The 22,814-nt window shown below is 43.1% G+C and overlaps 1 long non-coding RNA gene across 1 annotated transcript; it reads right to left on the reverse strand.

Moving 5' to 3' along the window:
• Nucleotides 1–1,246: 1,246 nt before the first annotated feature.
• LOC115475798 lies at nucleotides 1,247–15,973 on the reverse strand. Its single transcript, XR_003943102.1, has 3 exons — nucleotides 15,963–15,973; nucleotides 9,679–9,681; nucleotides 1,247–1,405 (listed from the first exon to the last, which is right to left on the reverse strand). It is a non-coding gene; the product is annotated as an uncharacterized LOC115475798 (long non-coding RNA).
• Between the last annotated feature and the right edge of the window lie 6,841 nt (nucleotides 15,974–22,814).

The following is a 22,814-nucleotide window of genomic DNA, read 5'->3' on the forward strand; positions in this document are numbered from 1 at the left end:
AATGACAACAATATATGATGGGTAATGAAGAGGGAGCGACAATGTTTGAAAGGAAAGTGGGGGATAAAACATTGTCTCAGGTACCTACTTAGATCTTAACCCCCCCCCCCCAATATTCAGCTAACAGAGAGTTAAAATCTAAGTGGGGGGTACAAGCTGGTGTTGTTTGTTTACATAAAGGGCTAGGTTCTGTAAATGGCATTCAAAAATTGGTGCCCAAAAATTGATGCTCAATGTTTATTTATTTGGATTTTGCTCACACCTTTTTCAGTAGTATCTCAAGGTGAGTTACATTCAGGTACTCTGGATATTTCTCTGTCCCAGGATGGCTCACAATCTAAGTTTGTACCTGAGGCAATGGAGGGTTAAGTGATTTGCCCAAGATCACAAGGAGCAGCAGTGGGATTTGAACTGGTCACCTCTGGATTGCAAGGCCGGTGCTCTAACTGCTAGGCCACTCCTTCTCCTCCACAACAAAATGTTGTTGTATAATGGGCATTCAGATGGATGCCCATTATAGTATAGCATTGAATGCCAAATTTGGCAGCCAAATTTGGGCACCAGGACTTATGCCTGCTGAAACCAGGTGTAATTCTGGCACTAATTTGGATGCCAGAGGTATAGCCAGACCTCTATTTTGGAGGGGGCATGTCCAAAGTGTGTGTGTGGAGGGGGGTACATTTTGCCCTGCCTCCTCACTTCTCTTGACCCCCACATACCTGGGCTGGCAGGAGTTCCTAAGCCCCATCAGCGGAAGCTTTCCTGTGGCAATATTCACCACCATGCTGCCTGCTCTGCTTTTCTCTTCCGGTGCACACGTTTCATTTTACAGGTGCTAGGACTGTCCCTAGTGAGATCATATCTAAATAGTACATTGTACTACTGTTGTACCTGGGGCAGTAGAGGGCTTAGTGACGTGTCCGGGGTCACATGGAGCTGCAGAGAGAATGGAATCAAACCCAGTTCCCCAGGTCTGCAACCTGTTTCACTAACCATTAAGCCACTCCTCCACTCCACTATCATCCTGTTAACTGTAATGTACAATCAGGACCCATTTCTGACCATTCTTCATCCATTCGCCACCTCTTTCCATTTTAACTTATATTGGTGTTATATTGGAGAAACAAGACAGGTGCTAAAGACCAGATTTAATTTACATAGACATATGAAAAATGCCAGTGACAACCAGCACTTTACAAAACCAGAACACTGTATCAATTTTATCGTGAGAATACTAAAAGGAAACTTTAAGACAATCCAGGAACGTAAGACCTTCAGTCAGAATGATTAAATATTTTGACACCCACCAGACAGGACTTTACAAAGATGTGGGTTTTCTAGCCATTATAACCCATAAAAGTCTACTGCTTTGACACCCTCTTATCTACCATGCATCTCTTCCTGTCTGTCATTCACCCAGCTCCCATGTTTTTCACTGTATCCACTCCACCCTCTTCCTGTGAGACTGTCACTTGAATGCTTTGATGTTTCACTTATATGTACTATTATTTATCAACATTTGCTTATTTCTGATCTGAAGAAGAAGGGTTACCTTCGAAAGCTAATCAATAAATGTATTAAGTTAGTCCAATAAAAAAAGGTATCATCTTATTTTCTTTTTCTTTTCTATTTTATTTATTTGTTACATTTATATCCCACATTTTCCCACTTATTTGTAGGCTCAATGTGGCTTACATAGTACTGGAGAGGCGTTACAGACTCCGGTGTAAACAAATCCAAAGTGGTGATGTGGTAAGATAAAGTTCATGTGGCACAGCCACACTAGGGAATTCGTACAACGGAAGAGTTGTGTTATGTCCATTATGTTCTTTAGTTTTGTTGTGTTGCAGAGATCAGGCATTTATATTGGATCGGAAGGGTATGCCTTTTTAAACAGGTTAGTTTTTAGTGTTTTCTGGAAGTTTAGGTGGTCGTTCATAGTTTTCAAGGCTTTTGATAATGTGTTCCACAGTTGTGTGCTTATGTAGGAAAACTGGACACGTAAGTTGATTTGTATTTGAGTCCTTTGCAGTTTGGGTAGTGCAGATTTAGGTACGTTCGTGTTGATTCGGATGTGTTTCTAGTTGGTAGGTCGATCAAGTCTGTCATGTATCCCTGGAGCTTCACCGTAGATAATTTTGTGAACCAGAGTACAGATTTTGGAAGCAATGTGTTCTTTGGGAGCCAGTGTAGTTTTTCGCGAAGGGGTTTTGTTTTATTTCTATTTATTACCATGTTATCTTAGAAATCAAGTTTGCACAAAGGGCCAGATTCAGTAAACGGCATCCAAAGTTAGGTGCTGGAAAGATCCACGCCAGACTTATATTCTATAAAGGGTGATCTGCGCTTTATAGAATAGCACATAGCACCGATTCCAGTGCCTGCTGCAACCTGGCATAAATCCTCACACCCAACTGAAGGCAGTTGACATGTAAATGACCCTATTATATAATTGTATTTAAATTTTGGGAACATCCCAACCCGGCCATGCCTCTCCCATGGCCACACCCCCTTTTCAGTTGCCTACAAGACCATTTAGCTACTCTGTGTTACAGAATAGCATGTAGGCAGATCAGTATGCAAATCTTATAATTAGTGCCAATTAACAATAATTGTTAATGGCTTGTTAACTAATGTTTGTGTGTGGATCTGCACCCAAATTTGGTCGCCATTTACAGAATCTGGGGTAAAATGCAAAGGTGCAGCATTAACTGTTAGAGTACCTGCGTTAACTATTGACATGCACTGTCAACAAATAACATATCTTAGTAAACAGGCCTCTTAATTGGGCAGAGCAGTCTTCCTCTTGACTAACACTCATTCAGCTCATCATTCTAGCTCTGACAACTCTCAAAAAGCCTCATTCCATACTTTTTGTCTGCTACTTGTTTTTTTATATGTCTTTAATTGATTTGCAAACTTCAAGAAGTAGGGATTGTAACCTTCAAGAACCTGGGATTGACTATATGTTTATTTTAAATATTTATGTCCCACATAATCTCAAGAATCTAAGCAGGTTTCAATAAAACATGCATAAAATAATCACCACAAATATACTGTAAACCAATGAACTCATCTTAGTTAAATGTTATCAAAATTAGACAAATGCTTGCTGAAACAAATATGCCTTTAATAACTTCCTGAAAGGATATAATGTCATGCCACTGCCTTCGTTTCAAAGTAATCTATTCCGAAGAGGGCCCAGCAATACAAAACAATCATGCCCGATCTTCTAAATAGACCTGATGGAAGATCCAGTAAACATTTCCCCTGGAGTTCAAAGTTCTTGTGGGTCAATAAATCTTTAAACAGGAAGCAATAGTTAAGGGTGCATCATTAGTTAAAGCTTTAAACACTAATGTTAGAAGTTTAAACTGAATGTGCTGCACAATAGGAAGCCTGGAGTAATGTGACAAATCCGCAAATCACCTTTAATTAACCATGCAGCAGCATTCTGGGCTATCTGAAGAGGTCAAATATAAGTTTGGGCTAATCCACTATATAAAGCATGTTGGTAAAGTGCTGCTTATACCTAATAATATACAGAAGACAATAATATTCACAGATCAGAATCTGAACTGAGACCAGTTTAAATGAAGGTTTGTCCAACTCCAGGCAACAAAACTCACTATAACAAACTGACTGGAAACCAAAACACTTACTGCAAGCAGTTGTATGATTATAAATAGTACATTACAAGAACCAAGTGCTTCATTCATTGTTCAGGCTGGCATGAAAAAGGAAGCATTATTCACAACAGCACAATAATTTGTAGCAGTAGACTCAATGTTACATCATTGCCCATCAGCTCTCTGGAAAATGTTCTCATTTCCATTTACAAAAATAGAGCACAGAATGCACATTTTCGTGTGCATGGATTTTGGAACCACTGAAAGGTTTTGTAGCCTGCATTAGTAGACTGTCATGTGTCTAATGGGCTACAGTATTTAGAAAACCAAGCAATAGATGATGGAACCATGGATAAGTGTCAATCATTCCAGTTTTCAAAGAGTATCGAGCTGAAAAAGATGATGTGCTACTGGCACTCAAGCCTTAAATGAAAACTCAACTTTCATCATATAACCCTGGATTCTATATATGGCGCAGCTGCACGTGCAAATTTGGGCATGTGTCCAATTTGTACATGTAAATTGAGTAATGAACCAATTAGTGCTGATTGGCATTCTAACAAGCAATTTATTAGTGCTAATTGGATTTAAATAGCAATTATGCGTTTACATTTAGGTGCTGGATCCACAACTAAATTTTATGTGTGAGTCTGAAAAGGGGGGTGCAGAAATAGGAAGGTCATGGGTGGATTGTGGGCATTCCTAGAATTTACACACACAGTTACAGAATAATGGGGATATACACCTAATTTAAGCTTGAGGATTTGCACCACGTTTCAGTAAGTGCATTTATAGAATAGCAATGAACATTATTTTTTGGCGCCAATTTTTTTTAAGAGCCATATATAGAATCTAGCCCATAATGCTGATGCTTTCAGGGTTGCCAATTCCCTTTAAAGTGCCCTTTATTAAAAGAGGAGCAAATCAACTTTCACTCCATTTCTGAAAGAACTAAGCTACTTGTCACAGTGTCTTGTTCGAGACATATAATCCTTAAATACTCTTTAGTCTCAAATGTGTAGACTATATAGATTGTTACAGAAATTATTGTATATTTTGAAGGAATATAGTATGCATTTTGTATGTATAGAGTTTTGCCCTAGAAGGACCAGGGCTGAACTTCCAAACTACAGTATAATGAGATAAGGGGGGATGTTATCAACGTGGCTTACCGTTAGTGCGGGTTATTTTACCACAAATTGTGCTATTTTAGCACAGGATCAAATTGTATAAAATGGGCTACTGTGCTAATATATCATGACTTGTGGTAAAATAGCCCATCTTAAGGGTAACCCATGTGGAAAACTTTTCCCCTTAGCAGTGGCATTCCTAGGGGGGGGGGCAGAGGGAGCATGGAACGAACGACGGACAGGCGTGCGCGGCACCCCCCCGGGTGTCCTTTCGCCGGGGGGGGGGGGTCGCTGCACCCGGGGGGCGGGGCGCATCGGCGATCCGCCCCGGGTGTCAGCCCCCCTAGGAACGCCACTGCCCCTTAGTGAGAAGTGTTTCAGTCTCTCTGGTAACCAAGATATTGTGACGTCATAATGCCTCATTCCACCAATGCCCAAGAGCCAACCTCATTAGTGATGTCACAATGACTTGATTGCCCTATACTTGGCTCACTTTTATTACATACAGCAGTGATTTAAATTTCTAGAGACATTTCTTTTTTCTCTAATTAAGAGGGGATGTTATCAGCATGGGCTACTGTTAAGATGCGTTATTTAATGTTAACCCAGGTTATAAATAACTAGGTCTCATTCCATAAAATGGGACCTGTACTAAAATAATATGACGTGGTAAAATAACCCATCTTAATGGTGGCCCAAATTGATACCCCCCCCCCCTTCCAAGTCCATTAAAAGTTACAGTGTGATCCAATGAACCTGAAGTTCTTGTTTGGTCTTTGTAAGTTCAGTTCTGCCATGTTTTCAGCATTTTTATAGTAAAGGCAAACTTTGTATTATTTTTTGGAAGATTTACAAGGTTGTTTTGGTATTCAGGATGCTCATTTATACCATCACAAAACAAAACTCTTGATTTATCCAGGTAGTTTCTATACCACTTTTTGCAACATTCTGATTTCTGTGTATATCAAAATGCTTTTCAGTTCCTTTCCTGATGCATCAAAATATAACTCGGCAGCCATAAAATTGAAGCCTGCTGTATATATTGTGGTAAAAGAAAGAAGAAGGCACACCCATTAAAGGGGGGCCACAACCGGGCTGAAGGCCAGCGAAGACAAAGAAGGAAAGGGGGAGGGGGGAGGAGACAGGGAGGAGCAGATAGGGAACAAAAGGAGTCGAGGGAGACAAAGGGAGAAAGAGGAGGGGACAGGGGAGGAGCGAGGGAGGGGACAAAGGAGCAGTGAGGGCAGGAAGGATAGGAAGGAGTCTTTTCGAATTGGGAGGCAGGAGAAGAGCAGCGTGATCCCACCCGCCCACCCAAGCAGGAAGGGCACACAGCGAGGCGCTAGGCTACAATGCTTACGCACAGACAGCAAGGGGTGCACAGCACCTTCACAGCTAGCAGTTACATGCGTTGGGGTAACTGCTGCTGCAGAAGGAGTTATTTGCAAGTTGTTTGATAGTTACAAGTTGATAAATGTTGGGCTCGCAGGCTAGCAGCCGTATGATAAGCAAGCAACGTGGGCACTGCTTGTCTCCTGGCTTAGACGGCTGGGAGGCCGTGAGCGTTGCCTGGTAACCAGCGGTAGGTGCCTCCTTCAACGGGAGACACCAGATGACAACGTGAGACCCAGATGCATGGTCGCCTGGGGTTCGGAAGATGTCCCCAGGTGCAAGGTCGCCTGGGGGCTCAGAAGATGTAACTATGCTTAGGAGCTGTGTACCCTGGGTAGAAATATGTGCGTAATGTAATGTTAATGTCATGTTATATAATGTTTAGTTAATGGTTATTTAAGGTTTATTGGTGGTGTATTAATATTGTAGCTAATGTTATTTCAAGATGTTAAATATATTGCATTTAAGTTGTAATATATATAACTTACCTGGCTGCGGCCATAATAAATCCAAAATCGAACGAGGATGTGGCTTGCCGAGTGGTATTTGGGTTAAGCATAGGCTGATGTGTCTGAGTGTGTGCCGAATGCTCGAGTTGTGGGTTTTAATTGTACATCCTGAATTTAGCAAATGTACAGGGTCTACTATCAAATACATCAACATGGAAACACACATCATTGCACATTAACACACAATGTTAGTAATTAGGCCCAATTGTGATTAATGAAGGCTGCATTAAAATTGACCTGTTAATCGTGGATCAGTAAATCACCCCTCTTACAAGGATCTGTAGAGGTTAGAAGGAAAACCAAAATGATGCAGAGGTTGAACCAGAAGTTTCATGTATGAAAATTAGACATAAAGACCTACAGTAAGTATGTATACTGTAAAGAGAGAAAAAAAACAAGCAGATAGGATAGAAAGATTAAGGGGGTCTTTTACTAAAGGTTAGCTCAACTTATCTGCTGCAGCGCCCATAGGAATAAAATGGGCCCTACTGCAGATAACTCAAACTAATCTCTCTATATAAAAGGCACCACCAACGTTCTATGAAGCCTCCAGCCGGAAGTGTGAAGGGGGAGAGAGATCCGGTTTCCCCATGAGTGTCTGCCCCGCCCTCGCTCTCTCTGTAACACAAACAGTGAAGGAAAACACAGCAAAGCACGAAATCAAATCGCTCTCTCTGTAACAGTGAAGGACTCAGAGGGGGGAGGGGAGAGAGGGCAGAGGGCAGGGACACACACACTTCCACATGCACACAGAAGAAAACCTTGCTAGCCCCCGTTTCATTTGCATCAGAAATGGGGCTTTTTTACTAGTCTTTAATAAAAGACTTCCTAAGATCCCTAAAAGTATCAATAATGCAGAAGTATTTTTTCATTGACAAGGAAGTTCAAGAGCAGAAGGTCATAATAAATTCAGGGGTTCTTTTACAAAGGAGCGCTGAAAAATGGCTTGCGGTAATGTAGGCGCAAGTTTTGGGTGCGCACTGATCCATTTTTTAGTGCGCCTGTAAAAAAGGCCTTTTTTTTTAAACCGAAAATGGACATGCGGCAAAATCAAAATTGCCATGCATCCATTTTGAGTCTGAGACCTTACCGCCAGCCATTGACCTAGCGGTAAAGAATCCAGGCAGTAATGACCTACTCGCATCAAATGCCACTTGGCGCATCTCTGTTACACGAGGCCGAAAATAAAAAATAATTTTCAGACGCACACCAAAAATGAAATTACCACAAAGCCACACGATAGTTGGGTGGAAACTCCATTTTGGCGCACGTAGACAGTTACGTAGCTTAGTAAAAGGGCCCCTCAAAGAGTAGGATAGATTCAGGTATAAGATAAGGACATATTTCTTTTTGTGGACTTTGTTTTTTCTGTGTTTTTACTTTATTTTTTCACTGTACCTTGTTTATTTAATTTCTAGATGTATGGAACAGCATTTGAGTGGAGGTGAGAAACAAACGAATAGGGATTCATTTGTTCTCATTTGCTAATGACGTGAAATGACATGAGAAATGCCATTTCAAACAGAAAATACACAACATTTTCATGGGTCGTCTATAGTGTGAACTCTTCTGAAAGAGTGCACTCTTGAGAGAATGTGCACTGTTCGCAAAGAGTGTGTGGTCTTTTGGAAAGAGTGTACATTCTTAATGATATTGCTCTTGTGACGACATGAATGCACTACCAAAAGCCGTAAAAACAACATACGACCGTCTAAACTTCAGGAAATCACTGAAAGCCTACCTATTCAAAAAAGCATACCTTACTGACATAACCTAAAAGCCAGAACCCTGCTACACAACTAACTAAAGCTAGAATTAGACTCAAAGCAACTCCTTCTCGCTACGATTCCCAAATATGTCTGTAACACAAGTATCTATTCTGCCATAATACCACTTTGTATTTGTTCTTTACCTAAAAACCTGAACCTTGCTACACAACTAACTAGAGCTAGAATTGGACTCAAAGCAACTCCTCCTTGCTATGATTCCCAAATATGTCTGTAACACAAGATCTATTCTACCATAATACCACTTTCTTTACCGGCTGGTGTACGCCTACGGTATTATGTAAGCCACATTGAGCCTGCAATAGGTGGGAAATGCAGGATACAAATGTAACAAATAAAAAGAAGAAAATGAACATGTCCAGAAATGACACAAGGAACAACACAAAACAAACATTTTCTGGCTGACACCCCTACAAATGAATAATCACATTCAAGAAAAAATGGGGGCGGAGAATGAGCATGCCTGCCCTAATCAGGTAGCGCGGGTACATTACTATGCGTTGCATGATTAGCATGAGAGTAGCATATGAGCCCTGTCTCCTAAATAAGTGGCGGTAATGGCCACGTGCTAAGGGGGAAATTAGTGCGTGGCCATTAACAAAATAACCAAAAAAGAGGCCATTTTAGAGCCATGCTAAAGAGTAACCGGAGTGAGCGGGAAGTTCATGAGCTATTCACAGCACCAGCCACTTTTAGCGCAGCTTAGTTAAAAGGACCCCTTAATATTGTACTTTCCAAGAAGTTAGAGTTATGAAATATGAACTTGTATATCCTATACTTCCCCTCTTCTCTTTCTTTGATGTAAGCTAGAGGGTTCATGTAATGTTGGGCAGACTGGATGGCAGACTGCCGTCATTTACTATGTTACTATCAGGGCATTTCAAAAGAGAAGGGTGCCCATCTTTCGACACAAATCGGGAGAAGGGCGTCTTTCTCTCAGGGTCGCCCAAATCGGCATAATCGAAAGCCGATTTGTGGGCGTCCTCAACTGCTTTCTGTCGCAGGGACTACCAAGTTCCCAGGAGCGTGTCGGCAATATACCGAAGGCGGGACTGGGACGTCCTTAAGAGATGGGCGTCCTCGGATGATAATGGAAAAAAAGAAGGGCGTCCCTGATGAGCATTTGGCGGACTTTACTTGGACCAATCCTCGAAAAAGTGCCCGAACTGACCAGATGACCACCGGAGGGAATCGGGGATGACCTCCCCTTACTTCCCCAGTGGTCACCAACCCCCTCCCACCCAAACAAAAAAAAATTTTTAAAAACATTTTCCCAGCCTCTATGCCAGCCTCAGATGTCATACCTAGCTCCATCACAGCAGTATGCAGGTCACTGGAGCAGTTTTTAGTGGGTGCAGTGCACTTCAGGCAGGTGGACCCAGGCCCATCCGCCCTACCTGTTAAACTTGTGGTGGTAAATGTGAGCCCTCCAAAACTTGATGTGGTAAATGTGAGCCCTCCAAAACCCACCCGAAACCCACTGTACCCACATGTAGGTGCCCCCCTTCATCCTTAAGGGCTATGGTAGTGGTGTACAGTTGTGGGAAGTGGGTTTGGGGGGTGGTTTGGGGGGCTCAGCACACAAGGTAAGGGAGCTATGCACCTGGAAGCAATTTGTGAAGTCCACTGCAGTGCCCCCTAGGGTGCCCGGTTGGTGTCCTGGCATGTGAGGGGGACCAGTGCACTATGAATGCTGGCTCCTCCCATGACCAAATGGCTTGGATTTGGTCATTTTTGAGATGGGCGTCCTCGGTTTCCATTATCGGCGAAACCGAGGTCGCCCATTTCTTATGACCGTATTATCGAAACGAAAGATGGACGCCCATCTTGTTTCGATAATACAGGATGCTCCGCCCCTTCGCCGGGACATCCTTAGAGATGGGCACCCTTACAGATGGTCGTCCCTGTTCGATTATGCCCCTCCACTTGTTGCTATACTATGTTACTATTATGTATTTATAGATGCTTCAATAGCTTTTTTGTTTGGAACATGTTACTATTTCCTGTGTTATTTTTTGGAATGTCAAATTTAAAAAAGAGGGTAATTTTATAACAGGGCACCTTGGTTAAGAGGCCTAGTAGACGCCTACTTAGGGGCTATTTTATAGACACGTGGACACTTTTGTGCCTTTGGAAAATACTAGTGTGCACAGCAGAAATCATGCCTTGAATGCAGGTGGGGACACTTGCCTCTCCTCATTAATTAGAGTATTTGCTCATGTACTTGTGAACTCCACCCACTTTCTACCCAGACTGCGACTCCAGCAACACCTGCTGGCAACATATCCACCTTCTTGACAACAAATGTACATTTATTCCAATTACTATTTTATATAAGACCTTTCACTTGTACATATAAGTACTTAAGTGTTGCCTACTGGGACAGACCGAAGGACCATAAAGCCCAGCATCCTCTTTCCAATTGTGGCCAATCCAGGTTACAAGTACCTGGCAAGATCCTAAAACAGTACAATACGTTTTATTCTGCTTATCCTAAAAATAAGCAGTGGATTTTCCCCCAGTCCATTTTAATAATGGCTTATGAACTTTTCTTTTAGGAAGCTAGCCAAACCTTTTTTAAACCCTGCTAAGCTAACTACTTTTACCACATTCTGTGGCAATGAATTCCAGAGTTTAATTACACATTGAGTGAAGAAATATTTTCTCTGATTTGTTTTAAATTTACTACTTGTAGTATTCAAAGTCAAGCTAATTAAGAATTTCTATCCCACCCATCAACCATATGTCTAAGCTGCTTACAATCTAACAGGGAGAAAATAAAAATATCCACACAACATACTCATCCAAACATACTGGCACAAAAGGAACAAGGGAAGAACTACAATATTGTATAGGAAACAAAAAGAGAAATGGAAAAAAACACAAGGAAATACTTCTGTTAGTGTTTCATACACTCAAAAATGACTATAAAATTCTTAAGTCTATATCAACCTTATGCCCTTTTATATTTTTTCCTCTGTAAATATACTTTCTAAAGCCAAAAGTAACATTTTTATTATTTCCACAGGGTGTAGACTGTGTGTCGCTCCTGATTATACAAGCTTCTGAAATGCAGCCCAGTAAATGGTGAGTAGATTTTGTTTTGTAAGAATATCCTGTTGCTTACAAATAAAAACCTAATATCAGGGGCAGACTGACAGTGATCTGGGCCCCCGGGCAATGAAGGTCATTAGGCACCAGCCCTGCCACCGTTCCTGCCCTTGTTTCCAGCACCCTCTCCACGCTGCAGCCACCCTGAGCCTACCTTGAAGGGCTCTGGTGGTCTAGTGGCTTCTTTGGGGGCAGTAGTCTCACAGGTCTCGGCAGCCAATTTGAAGATGCAACAATGCTGGACAGAGCAGCAGCAGCGGTCAGGAAAGAGTGAGGTTCTTTCCTGCCCCCGAAGAGACCCCTAGACCACCAGGGCATTTCATAGTAGGCCCGGGGAAAGTCCACTGAGGTTCAGGGGGCTGTAGTGTGTGGAGAGAGGTGCTTGGTCCCCCCCGAGACTCTGGGCTCTCGGGCACTGCCTGGTTGGCCATATGATCAGTCTGCCCTGCCTAATATGGTCTGATCCATCTTTCTCTCTTTCCATTTGTTTGCGTTCCTGTTCCTCCTTAAACCTGTGTTACCTTCGTCCCATTCAATATTGAGATAAGGCTGGCCCCTGAGATATAAATGCTGACTCAGGGAATAAAGACGGGCCCAGGAATTGAGCCCAAGTCTCCTATAGCGTGAAACATTGGCACTGAGTTACAAAGCTCATCCTGAACTTTTATCCCTTTTGCTTATTCTTGCACTCTTACGTTCTTCCAATTTGTCAGCACGGAAAGGGAGTCTATAGGATGCTGCTCCTCTCCCTTAATAGCGCTCCCTCACAGTGTCAGAGCCATCTTAAAACCCATAGTACTGCCCAAGTGGGAACTGACACGGGAGGGGTGGAACCATGAGGGCATGGTCCAGGAAGTATATAAGCTGAGGCCATAGCTCGGTTAAGGAGGACCAGAGAGAAGCAGTGACACCCCATGGCATGTGCCTTCACCGCTTATATGTGAACTGCAACTACTATAGTCGGATAGGCCAAGCTCCACTTAAATGCTTGCAGATTTTGTACTTTGACATGAATAATTGCTAGAGGCTTCCCTGGTAACTTTAAGGAACCAGGCCAGATAAAGTGTGCTGATTTACTGAAAGGCAATAAGGGGCCCTGCAGGAGCAGGCCACAAAAGTACATGTTATATTTATGGGCTAGTTTTATGCAGGGGCGTAGCTATGATGCTCCTTTACGTGAAACTGAGAAGGAGCGTCAGCGTGCACAGGACAGGAGGAGCAAGATAGAAAGAAGAGCAGGGCAGGAACGCGGCTGCGCCGGAGACTGGCTGGCGGGGGTTGGGGACCCCCGCCAGCAAGAGGTATTTGTGAGGCGGGGGGGGGGGGGGTGAGGAGTTGAGGCAATGGGGGACGCGAGGAGGCAAGGCATGGTGAGGGGGGGGGGGGGGCGGTGGGGCAGCATTCAAAATGTGCCCCCACTGCTTTGATAGTGGAGTAGTCACTGGCGATTTGGAAACACAATAGGACATGCCGTTTTATGCTGGTTTTTTCTACGTTTTTTCCTTGAGCTGGTATGAAAGTTGAAATTATTCTTTTCAGAAGGATACAGTCTAGCCCCTGACGCAGCCCTTTGTGGGCGAAACACAGCCTGTGTCGGGCAACTGTTTTACATACAGTATCTTTAATAAACTCCTTTTGATGTTATACTGATCTGCTGGCTTATTTTCCACGTTGGATTTTGCAGATCAATTGCCTTGTTGTTTTTTGGGACCCCTATTTTATTATTTTACCGTACTTCCAATAGTATGTTTTCTCATTTTATTACTATATATACTTTTATAAAAATTTATATACACTGGTTGTTAATGTAAATGCTTGTTCTTTTCTATATATTTTATATATTTTTTTAATTATTAATATAAATGTCTATTCATTTGATTTTGTATGTGTTCCGATATGTGGTTTATTTATATTTATGCTTTTTAGATTTTATGGATTTTTTTTTATAATTTATGCATGAATGCAATGTATGTTTTATTGATAATCAATGTCTGCCACAGGGGTCTATGTCGAAACATGGCCCGTATTAGGTCTGATCTCAATAAAGGACTCCTGTTGTCTCAGTCTTGAAGGCCCAGCTGTGCTTTCTCTTTGTTTGCAATTTAATTGAATAACATGCAAATTAGCGCTGATAATTGGACTAAAAAAAATTATCAGTGGAGGAGTGGCCTAGTGGTTAGGGTGGTGGACTTTGGTCCTGGGGAACTGAGGAACTGAGTTTGATTCCTGGCACAGGCAGCTCCTTGTGACTCTGGGCAAGTCACTTAACCCTCCATTGCCCGCTGCATTGAGCCTGCCATGAGTGGGAAAAGCGCGGGGTACAAATGTAACAAAAATAAAATAAATTGGCATTAATTTACACAGAAATCCAAAAAGGGGGGCACAACCATGGGAGGGTCACGGATGGATCAGGGATGTTCACACAATTTGTAGTGCTGTTGTAAAATAAAGGGGATCCATGCTTACTGTGTTTTTCAGACTATAAGACGCACTTTTTCCCCCCAAAATTTGGGAAGAAAATGTGGGTGCATCTTATAGTCCGAATGTAGTGTACCTGCTTGCTATGGGGGGGGGGGGGCAGCCAGGGCCGGTCTTAGGCCGAAGCGAGCGTTGCGACCGCATAGGGCCTTGCGCTTAAAGGGGCCCCGCGCGGCATGCCTCAACTCCGCCCAGTGCTTTTTTTGTGAGGTCCGGCTCACCTGCCCGCTCCCTTCCGTTCGTGCACCCGTGCTCCTTGTTTTGAAATCTTTATTTTACCTGAAGTCGTGGCGAGCCAGCAGTAAAAGCTTCAGACGGGCTCGCCTTCTCATTGCTTCCCTTCCCTCTCAGTGCGTCCTGCCTTCCTCTGATGTAACTTCCTTTCTGTGAGGGCGAGACACGCTGAGAGGGAAGGGAAGTGACGAGGAGGAAAGCCTGCCTGCTGCTTTTACTTATTGCTCGTTCGCCGCGACTTCGAGTATGTAAATTAAAGATTTCAAGGCAGGGAGCACGGTTGCACAAACAGAAAGTCGGGGAGCTAAGGGTGGACAGGCGGGGGCGGGCAGGTGGGTGGGGGTTTGAATGAATCACACTGGACATGGGGAGGAGAATTGCTGGACATGGAGGGCAGGGGAAGGGAGGGCAGAGAGGAGCATCGTTGGACATGGATGGCAGGGGAGGAAAAATTCCACTGCGGAGCCACACAGGTTGTGCAAAACTGCTGTCCCCATACAAGAGTGTTGCACAACCTGTGGTCCTCCATCAGATCTCCACCACACTTTTTGCTTCAAAAATGTTTTTCCTATTGTCCTCCTCTAAAACCTAGGTGCATCTTATGGTTTGGTGCGCCTTATAGTCTGAAAAATATGGTAATTTAGGCACAGGGATTTACATTGTGGTAAATGGTCACGCCTAAAAGTAGTTGTGGTTCCCAGTGCTAAGTGCTATAGAAATGATAAGTAGTAGTAACTTTGAGCACCATTTATAGAATAGAGCTAAGTGCTATTTTTTTCAGCACTGATTTTTTAAGGCACCATTTATTGAATTTAGTCCTGTGCGTGTAAATATTTAGAATAATGGCACATGTGCACTTAAAGAGCTAGAGTCTAAATATGGCCCCTAAAAACATCAGCACCAAAAAAACACTATTCTATAAACCTTGCTTGAAGTTAGGCGTGGTTTATACAATAATGCTTACACCTGGGAATTGTGCCTAACTTTAGGCATGGCCATTTGCACCAATTGAACCATGTTGCAGATCCCCCTTAATTTATAATTACACGTGCAAATTTTAGAAATGCCCCTGATCAGCTCATGACCCTTCCATTTCCACTCTCCCATTTTGGACTTGCATGTAAAATTTAGGCACGGATCCGGTGCTTAAATTTACATGCATACAAGTCAATGAAATCTAATTAGTGCCAATAATAACTTATTAAGAAGCTAAGGGTCCTGTTTACTAAGCTGTGCTATAGGCGTGCTAGCATTTTAGCGTGCGCTAATGCTAGAAACACCCATAGGAATATATGGGTGTCTCTAGCATTTACTGCATGCAAATTTTAGTGCACGCTAAAAATGCTAGTGCACCTTCGTAAACAGGGCCCTACGTATCAGTGTTAATAAGTTCATTATTCCATTAAATTGCATATGCAAGTTGGTTGTACATCCAAATTTGCATGCACAATTTTTAGCACTTTTTATAGAATTCGGGGGGGGGGGAGGGGAAATGACAAAATTCCTTCTACACATTATTCTGTAAGTATATGCTGTAAGCCAAGCTGCAAAGGACTCAAATACAAATCAACTTACGCATCCAGTATCTCCTACATAAGCACACAACTGTGGAACGTATTACCAAAAGCCTTGAGAACTACGTACGACAACCTAAACTTCCGGAAAAAACTAACCTGTTTAAAAAGGCATAACTTACCTATCCAACATTAATGCCTGATCTCTGCAACACAACGAAACTAAAGTATGTAATGGACATAACACAACTCTTCCGTTGTACGATTCCCTAATGTGGCTGTGCCACATGAACCTTTTTTTACCACATCATCACTTTGTATTTGTTTACACCGGAGTCTCCAAGTGCCTCTCTGGTACTATGAAGCCACATTGAGCCTACAAATAGATGGGAAAATGTGGGATACAAGTAACAAATAAATAAATAAATATGCCTATCTTCCATAGTGTGTATTTTACAGGTAAGTACACACATGGGTGAGACTCTACTTAAATGTGCAAATGATAGAATGCTAAGTTATGGCTGACGTGTTTACGCCTAAGTTATGTACACACATCTGTTAGGCAGAAGTTGATTTGGGGGAGGGGAGGCCGGAGGTAGACTGGGGTGCCAAGCATTTCCTCTCAGTTCCCCCTCCTTCCACTGCCACTGTTGTGTCCCCTCCCCCCCTCCCCCCCCACACACACACACGGATCATATCTTTGCTGGCGGGGATACTCAAGTCCTGTCAGCTGAAGTTTTGTTGCTGGAGACCTGCACTTGCTGAGATACGGGAAAGCAGGCAGGCTGATTCAGCCTCCGACACCAGCTCTTCTGCGCATGCTTAGTTAAGAACATAAGAATAGCCATACTGGGTCAGACCAATAGACCATCTAGCCCAGTATCCTGTTTCCAACAGTGACCAATCCAGATATCAAGTACCTGGCAGAATCCCAAAGAGCAGCAACATTCCATGCTACCGATCCCAGGGTAAGTGGTGGCTTCCCAATGTCTATCTGAACTGAGCATGTGCTGAAGTGCTGGTATCAGTGGCTAGAGCACCCTGCTGCAGGCAGCATTGGCAGGGCTCCAATGGTGCGACTCTTCAGCTGGCAGGGCTTGAGCATCCCCGCCAGCCATATATTGGCTACCGCAATTTTGGAGGGAGCCTGAACCCAAAATGTGGGAGCAGCGAAGTAGCGAGGCCGGCTGACACCCGGGGCGGGTCGCCGCTACGCACCCCCCCCCCCCGGGTGCAGCACAGCGCACTCCCCCCCCCCGGAGTGCATCATTACCGCTGGTGCTCCGCCCCGCCGAGTGCACGTTGTCTCTGGGAGCTGCGTCGGCTCCGTTGGTTCCCTGCTGTCTCTGCCCCGGAACAAGAAGTAACCTGTTCCGGGGCAGAGAGAGCAGGTAACCAGCGGCGCCGACACCCCCCCCCCCAGCGCGTGCACCCGGGGTGGACCGCCCCACCACCCCCCCCTTCCTACGCCACTGTGTGGGAGGGCCTAGGCCCCCAATGTGGCTACACCACTGCTGTTAGGCAAGTATTCAATAAGGGAAATTCTTATCAGGTAGCCTCCGGGTACCTAAACACGGGCACGGTTATAGATTTGCCCTCGCACACCTATAAATTCCTCTTAATATTGGTCTGAGTAATGCTAAGCAGTGATATAAATGGCAATAGAAAAATCAGACTATGCCCATAAATTTGAAAAGATTTATTTTATTTCCTTCTCAAGTAAAAGAACATTTTGAAGTTGGAAATGTGCAAAAGAAATTTATGTGTTTTATTTTTTTTTCCTCTTGGAACATTGTTGCATTGATGTTTGGTATATTTATCAAATGTGCAACTTAGGCTGAAGAACACAATGCAATTCAAGGTTGTAATGAAGGCAGGGCTCACATTTTTCTTGTGAATTTACTGCTTATGGAATGAGTCAAATAAACATCTAGAGAAAGCTGAAGTTCTCTGTTTACTAACAGCTACAAGAGGGCAGCAGCAGGGAATGTATCTACTGCCGGTTTCTGCTTATATATATATATATAATATAAAGTCTTGCTCTGGGGTAGGATTGCATCCATCAGGGAAGCTTTTTGGTTTTAAAATCCAGTCACGTCTTCTCCTGCCTCAGAGGTGTGCACTTAGTGTTGGTTACAATTATAGATTTTATGATGCAGATATCTGCCCTTGAAACTGGATTAAACCCATTACTCTAATATGCATAAATACAAAAAAGCCCTTAATCATTTGTTATAGGAATTGAGCTAACTCCTTAAACAAGAGTGACGTCATAATTTTTATATTGGTCTGCCCACTCTGCCAAATAAACACATTCCCTGATACTGACTTGTCATTTTAGCTTCTGTTCTATTCGTTTGGGAATCGATTCACCCATGTTCAGGACTTTCTGCCAGAAATGTTTGTAAGTTATAACAAAACTAATTTGATCTTACACATTTTAAAAAATAACAACTTCATGGACATGCTTCTCAGAAATATTTTATAAATCCCAATTTACTACACTATAGTTGGACATCCACTTTCTGAGATTCACAATATGTTGTCCAATTATGCTTCTGTATTACAAACAAAGCAATAAAGTAAAAATTTAACATAACATTTAGAAAGGAATAGTGCTGACACAGCATATAGAGATTTTTTTTCAGTTTAATATCTTTTATTGGATTTCAATACAATATAATAGAAGCAGGAGCTCACCACAGTACAACAAGCAACATTCACAAATCATGGCAAAACTGGAGCTCACATTCAAGAAGCAACTACTTATCCAGGCATCAACACCTGCTACCTGGATAAGTATTTTCAAATACCAGGCTGTCAAATCCAGCATCGCAGTAATCACATTACAGTGCAAGGTCTAGGCTGTACTTTCCATATAAGGCACTTGTTATGTTGGCCTTATAGGGACACTTTGTATTGTCTGTACTCACTTGTAGGAAGGAAACAAAGCTCAGTGTTACCATTACCAAAGCACACACTATCCTGTCCATCAGATAAGCCATCTGGGTGGCTTGCAGGCTAAAAATATTTGGGGAGAAGAAAGACCAGAAAAAGGCAAAATAAGAGGAAAGGAGGGGGAAGAAGTATATAATTCTTGACAGGATGTTGGGGGGGGGGGGGGAGGGGAGGGAAAACACATAGGAAGGAAATCTGTGCAATCAGGACTTGTATCCAGCATCTCCAGGTATAGATAAAGAGCACGATTATTGGAAAGCATTCTGAAAAAGCTGAAAGATGTGATTGACACAGCAAAAATATAGGCGTAGCCACTTATTTCAACTCAATGGCAGGCATAAGTGGGTGTGTCTGTTCTATAAACATGCCCATGTTTGGTCCACATTAACGCCCCCATGCAGTTATGCATAGAGAATGACACGGGAACGAGGAACCGCAGTAACCGCGGGGATGGGGACGGGGACAGAGCTCGTGGGGACAGATCCCATGGGGATGAGGCAGGGACGGGGACAGGGGACAAACTTTGTCTCTGTGTCATTTTCTACTTTGAAGCCTGTTAATGAACTGGACTGTTATTTATGATTAAGTGATGACTACAAAGATATTTTGATTTTTTGGAAAAACAAGCAAACATACCGGACACAACTAGCAAAATTTGCATGGGAGATCCTGTACATCCTGCTACCAGCACATCTTCTAAGAAGACAACTTCTGTTCCAGGAAGGACTGTGGAAGACAGAAGAGCTAGATTGAATCCTGAGATTGTTGATTATTTCTTATTTATCCACAGATTTAAAAAACATAGTACTTTATAGGGCATATTTTTCCCCTCTAGGGCATATAGAACGGGTTGTATTTTATACCTCTGGACATTTTAGCAGTGTGAATTAGGATTCCTTGGTGTAGTAGAAATCACCCATTGTTGGGGTTGGAAGGGTAGAGGGTGGTGGTGGGAAGGAGGGTTAATATAGCTGCTCATTGTTGTTATTCTCTATTTGTAATTTATACACAACAGTTGCATAGCATATTGTTCCTTTTTATAGTTTAATAAAAAGATTTAAATATAAAATCATGGGATAGGAGGAAATGTCCTATTGTGGATTAAAAACTGGTTGAAGGATAGGAAACAGAGAGTGGGGTTAAATGGGCAGTATTCACAATGGAGAAGGGTAGTTAGTGGGGTTCCTCAGGGGTCTGTGCTAGGAACGCTGCTTTTTAATATATTTATAAATGATTTAGAGATGGGAGTAACTAGCGAGGTAATTAAATTTGCTGATGACACAAAGTTATTCAAAGTCATTAACTTGCGACAGGATTGTGAAAAATTACAGAAGGACCTTATGAGACTGGGAGACTGGGCGTCTAAATGACAGATGACGTTTAATGTGAGCAAGTGCAAGGTGATGCATGTGGGAAAAAAGAACCCGAATTATAGCTACGTCATGCAAGGTTCCAAGTTAGGAGTTACGGACCAAAAAAGGGATTTGGGTGTCGTCGTCGATAATACACTGAAACTTTCTGCTCAGTGTGCTGTTGCAGCTAGGAAAGCGAATAGAATGTTTGGTATTATTAAGAAAGGTATGGAAAACAGGTGTGAGGCTGTTATAATGCCGTTGTATTGCTCCATTGTGCGACCACACCTTGAGTATTGTGTTTAATTCTGGTCGCCGCATCTCAAGAAAGATATAGTAGAATTGGAAAAGGTGCAGCGAAGGGCGACTAAAATGATAGCGGGGATGGGACGACTCCCTATGAAAAAAGTCTAAGGAGGCTAGGGCTTTTCAGCTTGGAGAAGAGACGGCTGAGGGGATACATGATAGAGATATATAAAATAATGAGTGGAGTGGAACAGGTGGATGTGAAGCGTCTTCACGCTTTCCAGAAATACTAGGACTAGGGGGCATGCAATGAAACTACAGTGTAATAAATTTAAAACAAATCGGAGAAAAGTTTTCTTCACCCAACGCATAATTAGACTCTGGAATTCGTTGCCAGAGAACGTGGTGAATGCGGTTAGCTTAGCAGAGTTTAAAAAGGGGTTAGACGGTTTCCTAAAGGACAAGTCCATAAACCACTACTAAATGGACTTGGGAAAAATCCACAATTCCAGGAATAGCATGTATAGAATGTTTGTACATTTCGGAAGCTTGCCAGGTGCCCTTGTCCTGGATTGGCCGCTGTCGTGGACAGGATGCTGGGCTCGATGGACCCTTGGTCCCAGTGTGGCATTATAAGTGTTTGAGGCTTCTGCAGATGAGGACGAGGACAGAATCTGCAGGGACGGGACGGAGACAGGGCCTGCGGGGACGGGGTGGTGACAGAGACGGAACCCACGGGGATGGGGCAGGGATGGAGACAAACTTTGTCCCCGTGTCCTTCTCTAGTTATGCACTAAGGAACTTAACTGGACATTTTTAAAGAATAGCACCTAGTACTTACGCACATAACTGCCAATTATTGGTGCCAGTCATGTGCACAAGTGCTATATTATTCTGTGTATATGATTGGCGCCTAACTTTAGTTGCACATAATAGAATCGAACAAGTTGCTCATCCCCTACTGCCCTTCCTGCAGCCTTTGCTCCTCCTCCAATAACCTACTGTGTGTCCCGTCGCCTTCAGCTTTGCATCTCTCAATCTCCCGAGATACCACATTTTGAGGGGTGTGCTCAAATCTCCAGCACTGTATAAAACAGCACCGGAGAATACCGCCATTACACTGCGGAAAAAGAACTTCCCATTGCCTGGTGCTAATGGTATGCAAATTTTATATGCACTGTTAGCGCTGACCATTGAGAAGTAAAAGGGGGGGGGGGAACGTGCTCAGTACATGTGCACAAGTTCTGTGTGTTCCTCTTGTGCTGTTGCAGCTCCTTCCTGCACCTGTTTGACTGAAGAGATCTGTGGTGTCTGTTCTTCTGTATCAATGTAGGTCTATTCTTCCCCTACCCTAAAAATAAAATAAAGATTTATATAAAAGTCAGACATACTGTTCACCCTTGTCTGCCAACTATTTTGGCTACATGTAGCTGTACACGGGAACACATTCAGTCACACATGGAGCTTTCATCATTGTCCAGCCCTAGCAGTGAAAGCTGATCGATTGTAATTAGAAGGGCTCTGGTCATCCAGGTTTTGCCGCTGCCTCTGCCGCTTCTGTTCCTCGTCACAGCTGCCAGAAGCACCGGTCTCCCTGTTCCTCCCCTGCTCGGCACAACCCTAATGCCAGCTCCGAGCTGGCATAGGGTTTGCTGCGGGAAAAATGCCCTTGTTTGGTGCTTCCCCTGCTGAGCGTTGGGATGGAATGAGGGATGCCCTTTTTTAACATACATTTGCATGCTCATTGTGCCCAGAGCTGGCAAGCTCATTGTTTCATGCAGTCATTGGCGCTGAGCATTTGGTGAGAACAAATATTGGTGCTAGTCCAGCGCTAATGGCCTCTAGCACTTGCATTTGCTTCTGAACATCAGGACCTTTGGAACTCTCTCCCCTTTGCCCTTAGATCAGCTGTGCCTTTGCAGTCATTTAAAGCACTTCTGAAATCTCTTTTATTGTCCGATTACTTTGACTCTGCTGTCTCATGATGTTCCACTCTTTTTGGCCTTCCTTTTTAGCCTTACCCCTCTCTTTCCATCCTAGTCTTCACTCCTCCCCCACCCCTCTTCCCTTTACCCTTGGCTTGCCTTCCCTTTTGCCTACCCTCACCTCCTATTTTCTTCATCAACATTGGCTAGAATTATTCTGCTGTGTAAGCCATTTAGTTGCCTGTCCAGGATCAATTTTGTGGTATATCAAGGATACAAATAAATAAATAAATAAACTTGCCCTTATTGTATGCAAAGTGTTGTGAATGATGTGTATGACTGAATAGGGCATTGTTTGGTTATTCCATATCATGATATTTTGACTGTAGTTGCTGCAAAGCATTATGGAAATAATAGTAAAGGAAATAGGGGTCTTTCTGACTGTAGCAGCCCTCTGAATTGTTTTTAATATATGTGGCTGTCTGCCCTCTGGGAGCAGTGGAGAGGGTGGGGAAAAAAAGTTAGTATGTGGCACTGAGGTTGTTAGTG

This window comes from Microcaecilia unicolor, chromosome 8, assembly GCF_901765095.1.
Source record: "Microcaecilia unicolor chromosome 8, aMicUni1.1, whole genome shotgun sequence".
NCBI lineage: Eukaryota > Metazoa > Chordata > Amphibia > Gymnophiona > Siphonopidae > Microcaecilia > Microcaecilia unicolor.